The 17,556-nt window shown below is 46.9% G+C and overlaps 1 protein-coding gene and 1 long non-coding RNA gene across 5 annotated transcripts in view; one reads left to right on the forward strand and one right to left on the reverse strand.

Moving 5' to 3' along the window:
• Nucleotides 1-17,556, forward strand: part of LOC128566530 (uncharacterized) — a 111,812-nt gene that overhangs the window by 36,861 nt on the left and 57,395 nt on the right. The gene's annotated exons all lie outside the window — the stretch shown is intronic.
• The window catches only part of CLYBL (citramalyl-CoA lyase), a 272,508-nt gene continuing 272,006 nt past the window's right edge, over nucleotides 17,055-17,556 (reverse strand). Inside the window, exon 9 of the mRNA XM_053563348.1 lies at nucleotides 17,055-17,181. The gene's annotated coding sequence lies outside the window, so the exon portion shown is untranslated. The remainder of the gene's footprint in view (nucleotides 17,182-17,556) is intronic.

Consider the following 17,556-nt stretch of genomic DNA (forward strand, 5'->3'; position numbering starts at 1 on the left):
ATCCGATTTTAATGCAGACATTAAATTGGCCAAGATTTCAGTGTGGAGTCTCTCTGTCTCCCAGTGCGGCTGCACTGAGCTCTCTTTGCACGGATTTGCTCCCTTGTAAGGCAACTTTCCGGCTGGGCTCATTGTGTTTTCCCAGTAGGCTTGTAAACTCTCAGAAGAGAAGCCCATAATGGAAATGTCGACAGAGCCTTTTACACGCAGGGCCCTGGGCTGCAGTTGCTGGACAGCTGGCTCGGCCCAGGCAGAGTGGCTGGGTGTGCTGCTTGCCTAGGCTACTTGTGACCATTCAATGACAAGGTCCCACATTGGCTCAGGTGGGGAGGACAGGAGGGTGGCACAGCTTTCCCTGCAACATGGATGCCAGCCATGACTAAGTCACTGTGTTAGGACTGGCTGGGTTCAGAAGGTGCAGGGCTGATTTCTCTGAAAAGGGGAACAAGAGGATGCTTTAGAGGGATATCAGATATACACTTGGCATGAGCAGATCAAGAGGGAATCAGAGGAGGGAGGTGGAGTCAGAGGGGAGGTAGAGTCAGAGGGGAGGCGGACTCAGAGGGGATGTGGGGTTAGAGGGGGGAGGCAGAGTCAGAGCGGGAAGGCCAAGTCTAATCTTCTCAGGGAACAGCCTTCCGGTTGAAGAGGGGTCTGGAACTTATCACTGAGTCCTCCTTACCCAGGTTCAGTTGGGAGAGGTAACGGGAGAGTCTCAAATAAACCCTCCCTGCATTAGGAGGAGCTGGGGAGGGCAGCAGGAGAGGTCCTATCCACCCAGTGTTGCCCTGGGTCCATTTTCCCCTCCATTTATGGGAGGAAAGTACTCTGTTGGTGTCCCCTCTCTTTTCCCAATAGCATGTGGGAGGGAGTTCCTGTATCCTGGTTCTGGGTGCCAGGCCTTTTTGGCTCTAGCTACAGTTAATGCCAAGTTGGGGCAACAGTGGCTTAACCAGGACTACCCAGCCCACTTTTGGTCACTCTTTTCTGTTCTGTTCTCATCCATCTTAGCAGGTTTGATCCTTACAATAGTACAGGGGGACATCTCGCCCGGGGGCAATCTGAGGCTCAGAGGTCACTCTGAGGCCACTTGCTTGGCCGAGTCAGAGTCAGATGGTGCCCACAGACCTGTCTCCAAAGCCTTGAGTTCTTTCTTCTGCAAGGAAGAAAGGAAAGGACCAAAGACAAGGAAGGGCCAAGTCAAACCCGTCATTAGTGTTACCTCAGAAGAGGGTGAGGAGGGTGTTTGGGGAGCTGAGATCTTCTTGGGACAAGGGCAGTTGTGTCCTGGCTACAGGCAGCAGGGGGCCTGGATGGGTAAACAAGCCTAGGGAAGGTAAGGCTGAGTCTGAGACACCAGCAGGCCCTGACTTCCCCTCACTCCTGTTCAAGGATCCTAGGTTGACTAGTAATGTCTGCCCTGGACCTGGAGAAGAGAGTAGCAGTTATATAGAATGTATGCACAATCCCTAGTTTTTAGGTATTTCTCAGCTTTGAGGTTATTTTTAATTCTGACAAATGCTCATTATTTTCCACAAATAGGAATTTTCACTGTCCCTTTTCTTATCAACATGAGTCCACAGCTTTGGAGTTGTGTTTGGTCAGGAGCCCTCTAAGAGAATAATCAGATATGTACAAAAGCAAGGTCTGAGAGTTCTTGATAAAAGTTTAAAATTCAGAGAACACAGGAAGGATTTATTTAAGTATATTTATACTTGTTACCTAGTATGTCTAGGCACTACAAATATTTACTCATTTACTCCTCTTAATCCTGTGAGTAAGCCCTAGTATCATTGCCATTTTACAGACAGGATAGCTGAAGCCCAGAGAGGTCAAGTAACTTGTCCAAGGTCACACAGCTTTGTGAACTCATGCAGTCTGATAGCAGAGTCTGTGTGATTAAATTACACCATGCTGCTCTACCATGCACATATTTCTATCTTGCTTTGCGAGTAGTGTTGCCCTTTCTTTGCTTCATATTTGTTTTCCAGACTAGACTGTGAACTTACGGGAAGGGATTATATTTTACTATATATAAGTACCTGATTTAAAAGAAGAGCTCTTTGGGGAGAGTGAGGCGACAGGATTGCTTGAGACGATCAAGACCAACTTGAGCAAGAATGAGACCCTGCCTCTACAAAATATAGAAAAATTAACTGAGCATTATGATGAGCACCCATAGTCTCTGCTACTCGGGAGGCAGAGGCACAAGAATCACTTAAGCCCAAGAGTTTGAGGTTGCTGTGAGCTGTGATGCCATCGCACTCTACGGAGGGTGGCATAGTGAGACTCTGTCTCAAAAAAAAAAAAAGATTAATTGGATATGCAAAAAATATTATTGTTTTAAATTGTCTCTAGCCCAACTCTGACTCCTCGATAACAATGTACATTATTATCTGTCTGGCCTTTAGTGCTCATTCAAATTCTGATTTTCCTCAAATATATTCTTATTTAAAGCAACAATAAATTGACATTTTAACATACTTTTTTCTGATTTAAAAATTTTAAAAATCCATTTTAGAAAACAGGGAAACTGAGTGGCACCTGTGGCTCAAGGAGTAGAGCGCCAGTCCCATATGCCGGAGGTGGCGGGTTCAAACCCACCCCCAGCCAAAAACCAAAAAAAAAAAAAAAAGAAAACAGGGAAACTTCGAGATCCCATTTACTTATTTGATTGTTTATCTCCTTCCTCCCTTCCTTCCCCTCCTTCCTTTCTTTCTTTCTTTTTCTGAGAGAGAATCTCACTTTATAGCCCTCAGTAGAGTGCTGTGAAGTCATAGCTAACAGCAACCTCAAACTCTTGAGCACAAGTGATCCTCTTGCCTCAATGTCCCAAGTAGCTGGGACTATAGGCGCCCACCACAATGCCCAGCTATTTTTAGAGGTGGGGTCTTGCTCTAGCTCAGGCTGGTCTTGAACTTCTGAGTTCAGGCAGTCCACCTGCCTCGGCCTCCCAGAGCGCTAGGATTACAGGCATGAGCCACCGTGCCTGGTCCTTCCTTCCTTTTTCTTTTCTTTTCTTTTTTTGAGATAGGGTTTCACTGTGTTGCTCAGGGTAGAGTGCAGTAGCATCATCATAGCTCACTGTAACCTCCAGGTTTTAGCCTCAGCATCCCCAGTAGCTGGGACTTTTTATGCACCAGCAAGCCCAGCTAATTTTTACATTTTTCTTTTTTCTTTTTTGCAGTTTTTGGCCAGGGCCAGGTTTGAACCCACGGCCTCCAGTATATGGGGCCAGCATCCTACTCTGTTGAGCCACAGGCGTTGCCCAAACTTTTAAATTTATTATAGAGACTAGGGTGTTGCTTTTGTCCAGATTGGCCTTAAACTTGTGGCCTCAAGTGATCCTCCCACCTCTGCCTCCTAAAGTACTGGGATTATAGCCATGAGTCATCACACCTGTCCTATTTATCTTCTTTCTTTTTTATTTTTTTTTTTGAGACAGAGTCTCAAGCTGTCACCCTGGTAGAGTGCTATGGCGTTACAGCTTATAGCAACCTCAGACCCTTGGGTGTAAGCGATTCTCTTGCCTCAGCCTCCCAAGTAGCTGGGACCACAGGTGCCCACCACAACGCCTGGCTATTTTTTTGGTTGTTGCAATTGTCATTGTCATTTTCACTGGCCAGTCTGGGTTCGACCTCGGTGTATGTGGCCAGGGCCCTACCCACTGAGCTACAAGTGCCGCCCCCTGTTTATCTCATTTACTTATTTATTTATTTAGAGACAGAGTTTCACTTTGTCACCCTCGGTAGAGTGCCGTCGCATCATAGGTCACAGCAACCTCCAGCTCCTGGGCATAGGCAATTCTCTTGCCTCAGCCTCCCAAGTAGCTGGGACTATAGGCACCCACCAGAATGCCCGGCTATTTTTTTGTTGCAGTTTGGCCAGGGCTGGGTTCGAACCTGCCACCCTTGGTATATGGGGCCGGGGCCCTGCTCACTGAGCCATAGGCCCTCCCTATCTTTTTTCTTTTCTTTTCTTTTGAGACAGAGCCTCAAGCTGTCGCCCTGGGTAGAGTGCCATGGCGTCACAGCACACAGCAACCTTCAACTCCTGAGCTTAAGTGATTCTCTTGCCTCGGCCTCCCAAGTAGCTGGGACTACTTGGTGCCGCCACAATGCCCGGCTGTTTTTTGGTTGCAGTTGTCGTTGTTGTTTGTCAGGCTCAGGCTGGATTCGAACCCACCATCTTTGGTGTATGTGGCTGCTTGAGCGACAGGTGCTGAGCCGTCCTATCATATTTCTTGATGATCACAGTGATATGTGCTCATTTGAATTCATTTGGAATCTATAGGAAAGTACAAAAGAAACACAGTTAAATTACTGAATGGGGACAAACTTTTCAGCATTTTCCCCATCATTAAAAATGTTTAATCTGGGAGACTGGGCACAGTGTCTCATACCTGTAATGCCATCACTTTGGGGAATCTGAGGTGAGAAGATCACTTGAGGCCAGGAGTTTGAAACCAGCCAGAGCAATTTAGTGAAGACCCCCCCATCTCTAAAAGATATTTGAAAGTTAGATGGATGTGGTGGTGGGTGCCTGTAGTCCCAGCTAATTGGGAAGCTGAGGCAGGAGGACTGCTTGAGCTGAAGAGTTTGAGGATACCGTGAGGTATCATCCAGCTATTTCACTCTAGCCTGGGTGACAGAGCAAGACCATTTCTTGGACCGTCTCCCTCTATTGCCCCAGCTAGAGTCAGCCTAGCTCACAGCAACACCGCAACACAGCATTAACTTACCCTCTTGTCATAAGTCTACAGTTTCAGTCATTACATCTTAGCCACTATGCCTGGACAAACCTTCCTTTTAAGTGAAATTTACAGGAGGGACCCATCCATACAAGTGTGCCTGATTTTGAAAATTCAGCATGAGACATTTCAAAATGATGTCCAAACCATCCTCTTCTGTAGTCAGTCGGGAATGTCAATCTGTATAAAATCATAAATTAGGTTATGTGGGAACATCAACTCTCCTACTTATAAAATCAACTCATGAGGGCGGCGCCTGTGGCTCAGTGAGCAGGGCGCCGGCCCCATATACCGAGGGTGGCGGGTTCAAACCCAGCCCCGGCCAAACTGCAACCAAAAAATAGCCGGGTGTTGTGGCGGGCGCCTATAGTCCCAGCTGCTCGGGAGGCTGAGACAGGAGAATCGCCTAAGCCCAGGAGTTGGAGGTTGCTGTGAGCTGTGTGATGCCACGGCACTCTACCGAGGGCAATAAAATGAAACTCTGTCTCTACAAAAAAAAAAAAAAAAAATCAACTCATGAGGCCCCAAACTTAACTATGGAAACTTATTTGAAATAAACTTTTTAAAAGTTTAGCATTGGGCTGCGCCTGTGGCTCAGTCGGTAAGGTGCCGGACCCATATACCGAGGGTGGCGGGTTCAAACCTGGCCCTGGCCAAACTGCAACCAAAAAATAGCCGGGCATTGTGGCGGGCGCCTGTAGTCCCATCTACTCGGGAGGCTGAGGCAAGAGAATCACTTAAGCCCAGGAGTTGGAGGTTGCTGGGAGCTGTGTGAGGCCATGGCACTCTACCGAGGGCCATAGAGTGAGACTCTGTCTCTACAAAAAAAAAGTTTAGCACAAATAGGAGTTCCCAAATCATGTGACAGTATTGTACCTTATGTTAATGTCATATTTCATCTTAGGACCATTTAGTTTTGTTTGGTTGTTTCTCTTATTAATCTGCAAAATGATGGGTCAGACTAGAGTCTGATTTAATGAGTCTGGGGTAAGACCCAGACATTGATGTTTACTTAAAAGCTCAGCAGGTAATTCTGACATGCACCAGTGCCCAGGCTGTTGGCCTACATCATCTCTAAAGTCCTTTGGCCCCCAAATGCTGTAATTTCTATAATTTAAATTTTAAAATCAAAGTAAATATTCACATTGCAAATAATTCTGCTTAAAAACATCTACTTCCTTAATTCAGAATTCACAGAAGTCCTAAAATGAAAGCTACGTCGTAAGTGACCCAACTCCCACAAAATATTCTTGCCAGATTTATGAATTTAGAAAAATTATATTTGCTTTGAATTTTAATATTCCTAGAGGAGTTCTAAGTTAATTGTCAGATACACAGCAGCTCATGCCTGTAATCCCAGCTCTCTGGGAGGCTGCGGAGGGTGGATTGGGTGAGCTCAGGAGTTAGAGACTAGCCTGAGCAAGAGTGAGACCCTGTGTCTACTAAAAATAGAAAAACTATCCAGGTGGGTGGCGCCTGTGGCTCAAGGAGTAGGGCGCCGGTCCCATATGCCAGAGGTGGTGGGTTCAAACCCAGCCCCGGCCAAAAACCAAAAAAAAAAAAAAAAGAAAAACTATCCAGGTGTTGTGGTGGACACCTTTAGTCACAGCTGCTTAGGAGGTTGAGGCAAAGAGAACAAAAAAAAGTCAATTTTCAAAAATAAATTAATTTTTCACTTTGACAGTCAAAGTGTGGTCAAAGTTTTTGGTTCCCGGGTAGAGATCATGGAGACCAAAAGGATCAAATGCAAATTTTTATGGATAAAGACATGAGAAATAAAGATATGGAATCTTTGCTATTACTTTGGCATGACAACTCCCTCTGTGTGTATGTGTGTGTTTGCGGTGACCCTCGGCTAAGATGCAGAGGAGCAGTCCATGTTAGCGGGAGCACCTTATAGGAACTATAAGGACAGATGGTGGCAGACCTTAGCCATGGGGCCAGCATGCTCCTGATTTCATGGCAGTGTCTGCCTAGCAACCCTCCTTATTGAATATTCTGTCCCCAGAACTAGCCAGTCTTTAAAATGTAGTTCATCTTGGGAGATGGTTTTTATTTTCTTGTTATGAAACCTAGGCGCCCACAGATAACTATAACTACATGCCTGTGTCTGCTTATGAAGGCCGGCTGTGATGCTAAGTGATATTAAGATTGAAACTTATCCATGAATAAGTCAGGGAAAAAGAAAGCTCCATGTTTGGTATTTGGATTAGAAATATAAGTCAAGGAAGTAACATTGCTACCAGAAATATGCAATTCTAAAAAGATACTTATTTGAAAGTTTTGAAAAAAAGTAAAGCTCATGCCCTGGGGCTTCTGGGAGTATGTACAAAATACGATAATTAAATTAAGTCCAGCAGTTAAAATTCCTCATAAAAAAAAGCTGGAGTGCTTCCCAATGGGGAATGCTTGACTTAAAAGAAAGGTTTTACTCTGTGGCCTGAAGGTCAACAAACGGGGACTCTGTGGGAATGTATAAAATTTCTTAAGGAGGTTCCTCAGTCTTTGTTTTGCTGAAAGAAAATAAAAGTAAAAAGGGACAAGTTTTGAAAATTTGAAAAATGAAGGTGCAGTCTCCAAATCATCACAATTTTTATAAACACTGCACCGGAAGCTATGAAAACACGTCTTCTTTTCTGATCACTAATCTAACACACATGCTCTTCAAGAAGGAGGGTTAAGGCCGGAGGCGCCTCCTGAGCAAACCATTTTAAAATGCCCTCATTTTCAGAGGCGATGCATGAAAATTCACAGCCCATTCATTGGCTACTTATTTTGAAAATATTTACCTAAATAGTCTCATAAATATATTTTGCGGTGTAAAATTCCTTATATGATACAAAGACTGATCATTTTTCCAAAAGCCTTTAATGGGGCATAGTTATAAAAATGATCTTTTGGTGTCGCATTCTAGTAATCTAAAATGGAATGTACAAACCTGTCTTTATAATAATCAGTGGTCACTACCTTTCTAGTAATATCACCCCTAAAGGTGCAATAATCAGGTTAATAATAGGATAGAAATCAACATTTGTAAGTTTATACAAGTTTATATTTTATGAGTTTATATGAATATATTTATACTTGTATCAAGTTAAACTATCATTTATCAGCATCATTCTAGGCTAGGATATGAGTTTTCAGGCTGTAGCCTCAAGTGACTTCTACTAAAACAGAAAGAAGTGAGAGCCAATTTCCAGCTTCTCATCTTCTTTACCACCTCAATGCAATCTGAATGTTGGCTTTGCATTAAGACAGCATGATCAAATGTAGGACATTAGGAATAGCAGCTTTGGCAGCAAAATTTAATTTACTGAATAATTAGCAGCCTCACTGGCAAATCGACTCTGATTCCTAAAGTACAATATTAGCTGTCGTCTGCACTCGTGGTCTCTACAGTACAATGGCTGTCATCATTGTCCTGTGCCAAGTTCACAGTGAATGAGGCATTGTGGAATGTCCTGCAAGCAGCTCACAATGTAACACACTAGATTTACCTCTAAAACATGCACAAAGAATTAGAAAAACATATTTTGCCCAAATTTTGTTGTTTTCTTGGTTATTTTTGCTATTAGAGCTGTGAGGGGAAGAAGGAAGCGAGGGTAGAATTATAAGGCAAAGGGAAGAGGAAGCAGAAAGACGGAGACAGAGGGACAAGCTGGGCTGAGGGATCCTAGGCAGCATGGTGAAGCGGTGGAGGAGGCATGAGACAGGCAGCCAGAGCCGGCCTAGCTGGCCTAGCTCCCGTGTAGTCTGTGTTGGTGAGATCTGTACCCGCCCCTTCCCTCCTCCACTGGGACTTCTTTCCTTTGACAACTCACGACATTCCTCAGCCACTCAGACCAGGCCCCAGTGAAAAATCTTACAAAATGTGCCAGGGACTGTGCAGTCTGGGAGGACATCAGGGCCTACTGCCAGGTGGCCTTGGTCTGGTGGCAGAGGACTGGTTGTTTGAATGGTGATGAATTCCAGTATCTTTGCTAGCATCAGGTACTGTCTCTGAGGGAAGCATTTGTTGAGAAGGATACTTCACCTCCTTGTCTCACCGTGTCAAAACTCATTTGGTGCTTCTTCACTCTACAGAATTGATGAAACAGGGGACTTGATCGGGAACCATGAATCTGAGGCATTCTGGGAGTTGGGGTGTGGTTTAGTGGAGCTTGGAGATTTTGTTGTAGTCTTGGTTTTGCCATCAATGTGACCTTGAACAAGTCCCCTAATTGGGCCTATAGTTACACCACTCTAGAAAGTGACACCAGCATTGCTGTTTTTTTTCTGTGGGAATGGTGCCCCCTTCAGCAAGGAGTTGGTGCGGAACCATCCTCCAGTGTTCTGGCATTAGCAGAGTCAGATGGTTGGACAAAATGATCACATTTGAGTTTACAGCCTGAACACCTCCAGCACTGAGAGAAGCTAACAGAGGCTCTCAATGGAGCTGGAGGTGATGGAGCTGGGAGCAGTGAAGCTGGGAGATTCTTGACAACAAAGAGCAACAAGGCTCCCAGAATGCAGAGTACAAGGGCTCTGGAGTGTGCGTCCACCCCTAGCATGTCCAGGAATTTGCTGCCCTGACCTCTTTTCCTGTGAGGAACATATCCTTTGTCTACAGGGAAAGTGGGTGAGAAAACGGGGTTCACTTGATGGAAATGCACTCTCCAGCCCCTTTCTGCAGTGGGATTCCCACCCAATTACTGCAGTGCAGCTTCCACACCTAGATAGAAAGTTTCCTCTTTACTGAATCCCTGCTATATGCCAAGTACGATGCTTAAAAAGAAATACTATACTTATTTATTGGTTTTTAGTTATCTTTACTTTAAATTCATTCTTTTTTTATTTGTAAATTATACGTAACAAGATTTACTGTTCTAAGCATTTTTAAGCATACCCTTGGTGGCACTAAGCACATTCACACTGTGCAACCACCGTCCTGTTCCTTCTCCAGAACTCTTTTCATCTTGCAAAACTGTTCCTATTAAACAATAACCCCCCCTCCCCAGCCCCCGCAAGCACAATATGCTAGGTGCTTTTAAATACAGTAGTTCATAATCCTTTGTCACAGGTTAGGCTCTCTAGAAGCAGATTCTCAGACCCTTAGGGTACAAGAGCAGATAGATCAGTACCCAGTAAAGGAAGAAAGAATGAGGGTTGGGATGAAGGAGAAGTTGAGTTGCCAAGCCAAGCAAACCCAACAACATCTTACTACCCTACTGGGAGGTCTGGGGTGTATATGGCTTTTCAGGTATCTCACCTCTGGCCAGAATGGCTGGGTGGGGGCTTGGGCAAGGCAGTTGGAGGCTGCTGACTGTACCTCCCTAGCCATCAAGTGGGGCCTGGAAGGGCCCTCTGGGTGGTGCATCTCTGTGACTACCATATCCTCACAGCAACTCTTGGAGTTAAGTATATTTATTTGTATAGTTGAAGAAACTAATCAATGCTCAAAATAAGTGGATGTGTGACAATGTTCAATATTCAGGGTGTCCACACTACTTGGGGGGCTTACAGCCCTAAACAAGCACTACAATGGAAATCTGATCCAATGCAATGGAAGGACAGAGGGAAGACCAGCAGGTTATCCTGGAGTATGTGGCCTTGAAGCTGTGTTGGGTGTGATGGAGAGGGAAGGATTATAGCCTGTGCGAAGGCTTTGCAAAAGACCGGTGTGGATAGTGGCCAGGCCCCCTTGAGAGAGCTATGCTGTCACTGACATGGAAATACTGGTGAGGCTCCCCGTGGCTGGAGCTCTCTCATGCCAGCCTGATGGAAGCTTCCAGGCCCTGGAAATTAACTGGGAAAAACAATGTGCTGCTCTCCTCATTTGGGAGTTTGGGTTAAGAGCACACTTCTCCCAGAGAATCTAAGCCTGAAGTTCACACTGGTTTTTAGGTTCTTCTTTTCATGGGGCTCTTTGGGATGCATAGTTTCCCGAAGCTTCTCTCTCACTACAAAGCTATCTGCAATGAAATGTTCATTTTTCTCTTGATTCTATTAGTGTGCCTGATTATGAAGGAAATTTGATTCATTGTTTAAAAACAAAACAAAACCTAGCCAAGCCAGCCATTTGGCATTATGTAGGCAAAAAACTTCAGTTTCATTTTACTGAGTTTCTCCATTTTTAGCCAGATATATATTTTTTTTTTTTTGTAGAGACAGAGTTTCACTTTATTGCCCTCGGTAGAGTGCCATGGCGTCACACAGCTCACAGCAACCTCCAACTCCTGGGCTTAGGCAATTCTCTTGCCTCAGCCTCCCGAGCAGCTGGAACTACAGGCGCCCGCCACAACGCCCGGCTATTTTTTGTTGCAGTTTGGCTGGGGCTGGGCTTGAACCGGCCACCCTCAGTTTATGGGGCCGGCGCTCCAGATATTTTCACATCATGACACAGTCAGTATTTGGTTCCTCCTTGTTTTTCATAAGATAGAGTTTTCAGTATGTCCAATATTTTATTTATGTATAAAAGAAATCTCTAAAATTCCTTTCAAGCCTAAAATTCCAATCTCTGGGGAGCCATGTCAAGCTTTCACTATGTTTTTATGTTCTTCTGAGAAAGAAAGTGACTTTGGCCAGTGGAAAAGTCTTGTGTGCTCATAGGATTCCTTCTCCAGGAATGAGTAGGTACAGGTGATTTCCAAGGTGGACTTCAAGTCAGCCTGGTGGCTGCCAACTCTGACTTGGGTTGCAGCAGTGACATTCCAGAAATCTGGCCTCTGTCCTACTCTCGCTGAATGGGTTGGTTCTCAAATAAGAGCTCAGCTCACGTGGGAGAAAAAGTACCTAGAGTTGGCCAAATTCTGCCCTAAGCCTGGGGGACAGCTTTCCAGTTCCCTGTGTATGGCCCAGGGGAGAATTGTGTCCCCAAGTCTTAAGAGTTTGTGTACAAATGTGCAGAAGGGTTCAGGAAGGACCTGAAAGGCTTAAAGACTGAAGCCAGGCAGAGCTCCTGCCCACCAAAGACGTGGGGGGGGAGGAAAGAGGTGACAAATGTAGCTGGTTTCAAAGCATATGGGCTGTGGTTTTTGAAATGTTTCTAATTCTTAATTCACACCTCTCTTGCTATTATCACTACTGTAGCCAGGGATACTTCTTTTTGTTTTAACACTTGACATTATTTTACACCTTTGCTTCTCTTTTGATTTCCACAAGAGTATTATAATTTTAAAAGAAAAGTTCATCTGGAACAAGTTCTGTGATTTTCAGACTAGCTGTCTGGCACCCAGTGGGGCTCAACAGGTGTTTGCTGCATGACTAAATGAATGCAGGATTTCCTGGAAAATGGTCAGAGAATCTTTACTCTCAACAAAGTGTTTTTCCTTCTTTCTTTTTTAAACTGGGGATTATCACTTATAGTATCCTCTAAGGATGTGAAAAGGAAAGTTGATTTAACAGTTTTTTGGGGGGGAAAAAACCTCCTCACCAAAAAGCCATCTGAAAGGGAATGTTCGTTTTTCTCTTGATTTGGAACACCATGACTGAATAACGTGGGCAATTCGACTCCAGGCCTGACAGGCTAGGACTCCAGTCAAGGAGGCCAGGAGCCGGGAGAAGCCCCTGCTTGCAGAGCCCTTTGGGCCTCGTCGTTGCCCAGGAGCCGACTCGGGGGCCGCAGGGACACAGGGGCTGGCGGGTCCCCGGGGCGGACGCGAGGGCACAGCGCAGGTGTCCTGCCTGTGCCCGGGGTGCGTCGGGGGTGCGCGCGGGGCCTGGGAGACCCGAGAGAGACGTTATTGTTACACTGTAACGAGTCTGATTAACATGCTCCTGACACTTTCTCTTAGTTTCTCGGGCTCCTAGCAACAGTGCACAAAGGCTCGGGATTGTCCCCGGCTCCGCGGGGACACGGGGCGGCCTTTGATCTGCCACCATTACAGCCGGGCTGCGCGACAGGCTCGCAGGCTCCGGGCGGCCCGCGGCAGGCGGGCGGACGAGTGGGGCGCGTTCCCGGGCTCCCCAGTCCCGGCCCCGGCCCCGGCGCTGCCACCGGCCGCTGCGCCCCCGGCTGGGAAGGGACGGAGTTGTGGCCAAGCGCGGCCAGTGCCGCCCGGGTCCCGGGTCCCCTCTACCGACGCCGCAAGCAGGCTGGCCCCAGGCTCGCCGTGCCCTTCTCGTCGGAAGAAGCCAAATTAAAGCCAGCTGGTCACAGATAATGTAAAAAATAAAAATAATTTTAAAAGGGAAGGCGCGAGTGACAAAAAAACCCTAAAGATTCTGTGGAAATAAGCAAATGTGCTCGCCGGCTTCGTGTGCGCGGCTGCGGCGAACTGCCCGGTGGAGAGGTTTCGGCTCCTTCCCACGGATACGTGCTCTGTGTGGTTGGCAGTTCTCGGAAGGCGACGTGCTGCCAAATCATAACTGGAATTTAAACAAACTAACAACAACAAAATCACCCGGCCAGAACGGCAAAAAGCTGCCCGGTCCAACCGCGCGCGCTCGCAGGTCCCCAGGTATTTGAAAGTAACTTGTTTTCCATGGATTTTGTCCATTCTTTCAGCTTCTCCGTCCAGCCCGGTTTCAAATAAAGGCGATGGAAAGACTAAAGCTTTAACATTTAAATACTAGGATCTGGTAATTCCTTTCCCTCTCAGATGCAGTGTGGAAACCTGGCAGGGGGCGGGGGCTCTGCCCTGGGCGGTCCCTGTCCCCTGCCTGTGGCACAAACTCTGCTCACAGACCGGCAGGGTGACCCTCATATGCAGCATTCATCTTATGCACCGTCGTGACCCTCATACGCAGCCTTCACTCACATGCACCACCGTGACCCTCATATGCAGCATTCATCTTATGCACCGCCTTGACCCTCATACGCACTGTTCACTCACATGCACCCCGGTGACCCTCATACGCACCGTTCACCCACATGCACCCCCGTGACCCTCATACGCAGCGTTCACCCACATGCACCCCCGTGATCCTCATACGCAGCGTTCACCCACATGCACCCCCGTGACCCTCATACGCACCGTTCACTCACATGCACCCCCGTGACCCTCATACACACCGTTCACTCACATGCACCCCGGTGACCCTCATACGCACCGTTCACCCATATGCACCCCCGTGACCCTCATACGCAGCGTTCACCCACATGCACCCCCGTGACCCTCATACGCACCGTTCACTCACATGCACCCCCGTGACCCTCATACGCACCGTTCACTCACATGCACCCCGGTGACCCTCATACGCACGGTTCACCCACATGCACCCCCGTGACCCTCATACGCAGCGTTCACCCACATGCACCCCCGTGACCCTCATACGCACCGTTCACCCACATGCACCACCGTGACCCTCATACGCACCGTTCACCCACATGCACCACCGTGACCCTTATACGCAGTGTTCACCCACGTGCACCCCCGTGACCCTCATATGCAGCATTCATTCAAATCCTACAACCTGTCTGGTACCATCACTTGCCTTCCTAATACTAGAGGTAAAGATAAAAATAAAAACAGAAGATTCAGCGGCACCTGTGGCTCAGTGGAGTAAGGCGCCAGCCCCATATGCTGGAGGTGGTGGGTTCAAACCCAGCCCTGGCCAAAAACTGCAAAAAAACAAAAACAAAAAGAAAACAAAAACGGAAGATTCAGGTTTCCAAGGTAAACCGAAACTATAAAAACAGAATGTCCTTTAAATAAATAAATAACCTGAATTCTTTTTTCCCTTCATGGCATCACTAGAAAATTAGTGTCCCCCACGAAGAAAAGTCAGTTTCCTAATCTTGCAAAACTATCATATGCAAAAGTGTTAATGATAATAAAATGGCACATCTGTTTTAAAGAGAGGGGGGAAAAAAAGACAGAGTTTGGTCTATTTACAGGGCAAAATAGGCCAGATGAAGAGTAACTTTCAAATTCAGATCAGAGCTGGTGAAGTCTCATGGGGCTGGACACAGTTTTCGCCAGGAGGCCAGAGAGTAAGGGCAACCCAGGTTGGTTCAACCCTTGGAAGTGGGAAGTGACAGCTCTGAGATGCCGGGGAACTTCCTAAGGGGCTCAGGGACAGTGCGCTGGACTCGGACTGGAGTTCCTCTCACCATTTCAATAAAACATGACTGTGATATAATCCTCTATACATTAAAATGAGGTTGTCACAGATTGTCATTAAGACCTCAGTGAAACAATGAAGACGTTATTGGGCACCACCACCCCCCCCTGCCCAGGCAAGGTATTAGGAGAATAAAGCAATCTACACCACACGGGTCCTATTGAGATTAATGAAAAAATTATGCAAGAAAAATCTCAATTTCATTTTCCCGTGACCGGGCTTTGCATACATATAGTCAGTCCTGCCTAGCACCTGATGATTTATTAAACTAATCTAGGGTGATCACCACTGATGTTCTCAACTCAATCTTGTCCCAGCTCATTTTCTAAGTAATTGTTTCTCATTAGTTCTGATAATGTTTTAATAGCGTTACCCATAATTTAGCCCCCAAGAATTAATAATGGGGGGGTGATCTGGCCAAGTGGCTTGTGATGATCTACACAAAATATAAACAGGTATGGTTTCTAATTAATCAGATTAGCTAGGCCTCCTTCCTGTAGTCCATTCCTGGTTCCAGGGAGCCCGCAGACCTCTCAGCCCACAGTGGGCATCTCACATGCCCGGTGGAGACCGGCTGCTTTCCCGCCTCTCCCACTTGTCTAGTGCTACCTTTACCCACTCCTAGCGCCAAGGAGATGCAGGTGGGAACGGGTGGGAAAACACTTTGTCTCCCCGTGTCTTTAGCTGGAGTTTTGTTCTTAAGGAATGTGTACCATGGACCTCAAACCATGACTGCTCTCTCTTCTGGGGCCCTCAGTTCAGACAGTGGGGTCTTTGCCCAGAATTTTGGCTCTAGTGGGTGCTAGTCTCATGATCCTCCCATAACCGGCACCACCGGGTTCTGAGTAAGATGATAAATCTGACACTTGGGGAAGACTTAAGTAAGAAGGTAGTTTTGTTGCAAAAAAGTGCAGTTTGGGATAAGGGCCAGTAAACATAGTTGGAGACCTAGTTTTTGGACCCTGGGGAACCTATTTGTGATGGGTGTCATGAGGCCTCGCCAGCTGAGGTCTAGAGGCCTTGCTGAGGGGTGCTTTCCTGAAGTCGGGCACCTTCAGCAGTTGAGGGAGCATGTGGGCTCCCTCAGAGCAGAGGGCTTGGCTCTCGGGGAGCCCAGACTGTGCGGGTTGAGGGCTGTCTGTGCAGCTGGGATGGTGATTAGGATATGCACCCTTTCATCCCCCCCAAAGCAAGGGCTCCTCTGGATCTGCACAGAGGATAGAAAGGGCAGTTAAGTTCGAGTGTTGCCTACAGGCAAGTGCAAGGCGGCTTTTATGTTCCTCTTTAGCTTGTGGCAGGCCCTGCCAATGCTGCTTCTGACACTGAGCGGTGTGTAGGACAGGGGAACAGAAACAAGGCCTTCTTTTTGTCTTCTACCTCTACCTTCTGAGCAGAGGCAGACTGAGCCTGCATGCCTGACTCGGAGATTCCACCAGCTGCTACACCATTGGGGGTGCCTTTCTATAACTGCACCCCATGTCCCTGTCTGGAGTCCTGAAACATTCTGGTTGGAAGCCAGTCCTCTCTGAAGTTGGCGAGATGCCATTGTCCTCCTTCCGGACTTCAGAGTGACAATTGGACTAGCTCTTACCTTCCCATCCATCAACTCTAGGGCAGCCCAGGGCCACCAAGATGAATGGTGATGATGATCAAATGAGGGGTTGAAAAGGCTGCACCAAGGAGGCTAAGGCAGGACTCCAGCCTAACATGTGCGTTGTGTGAGGCCCAGGAGCTGATTTTGGGGCTGGAGGGACACAGAGGCCAGGAGACAGCCTGGAAGCTGGTGTTTGGCAATACGAGTTGGTGTTCCAAGAATGTGTCCCCCTAGAACCATCCAGCCTGCATCTGGTTCTCCAAGTGCCTGTGGGAACTAGTTCTTCCCCCTCCTGCCCCCCGTGCGCCTGGGTGAGTGGAGGTTGCATGATGGTGACAGGACTCTGGACTCTGCGTTGACGTGGTGGTGCCTCTCCTGTATCTAACCCTGTAGAAACCGTGAGAAGTGGGGATATATTAGGAGGTCGCCTCTGTGGGGCACACACTAGGGGCCACATAGGAAGTAATCAAAAAGTGTGTAGGAGGAGGCAAAAAATGAAAATAAAAAACAACTGTTTTCTATTTACAAATTTAAATAAACAGAACAGCCTTCCCTGCGGTGTTTGTCTAAGAGTAGCAGCCTTGCTGCTGTGTAGGTCATGAAAAGGTTGGTGTAGAGTTTAAAACTTCCCATTCTGTTAATTTCTTAAAGAACAGTCATCCAAAGTCTTGGCACAAAAGCTCATGATTTAATGAGGAACAGAAACAAAATCTCTGATTGTTGGTGTTTCAAACTTCATTGGCGTCCTCTGGCAAGCACAAGTTGATCCTCCGCGGCTTCAATACCCTTTAGCCTTCAATATAAGAGTACATGCTGAATAGGGAACAATGGCTGGTTGTTATGTTTATTTACCCTTACTACAAGCTGGGTTAACCTCTTCAAAACAGCTTTACTAAGCCCGTTAACCACACCACCCATCTGACCTGCAGCAGCACCTCTAATGTGATGCAAATCTCACAGGGGCCACATGTGCTAGCTCTGTGGTATTGTGTCTTCTTAGGCTCTACAAGTTTATGGCTGAGGGAGTCCTGTCCGGGCCATACATTTATAGGGGAAAATGGCCTCAATGGCAAACAGTTAAATGGGAAAAGAAAGGGGGAGAATGGATGGTCTTGTGTTTCTGCACATTTATTTTTTAATTGCCGGTAACTCCTGACCCAAAGTATTC

This window comes from Nycticebus coucang, chromosome 15, assembly GCF_027406575.1.
Source record: "Nycticebus coucang isolate mNycCou1 chromosome 15, mNycCou1.pri, whole genome shotgun sequence".
In the NCBI taxonomy this organism is placed as follows: domain Eukaryota; kingdom Metazoa; phylum Chordata; class Mammalia; order Primates; family Lorisidae; genus Nycticebus; species Nycticebus coucang.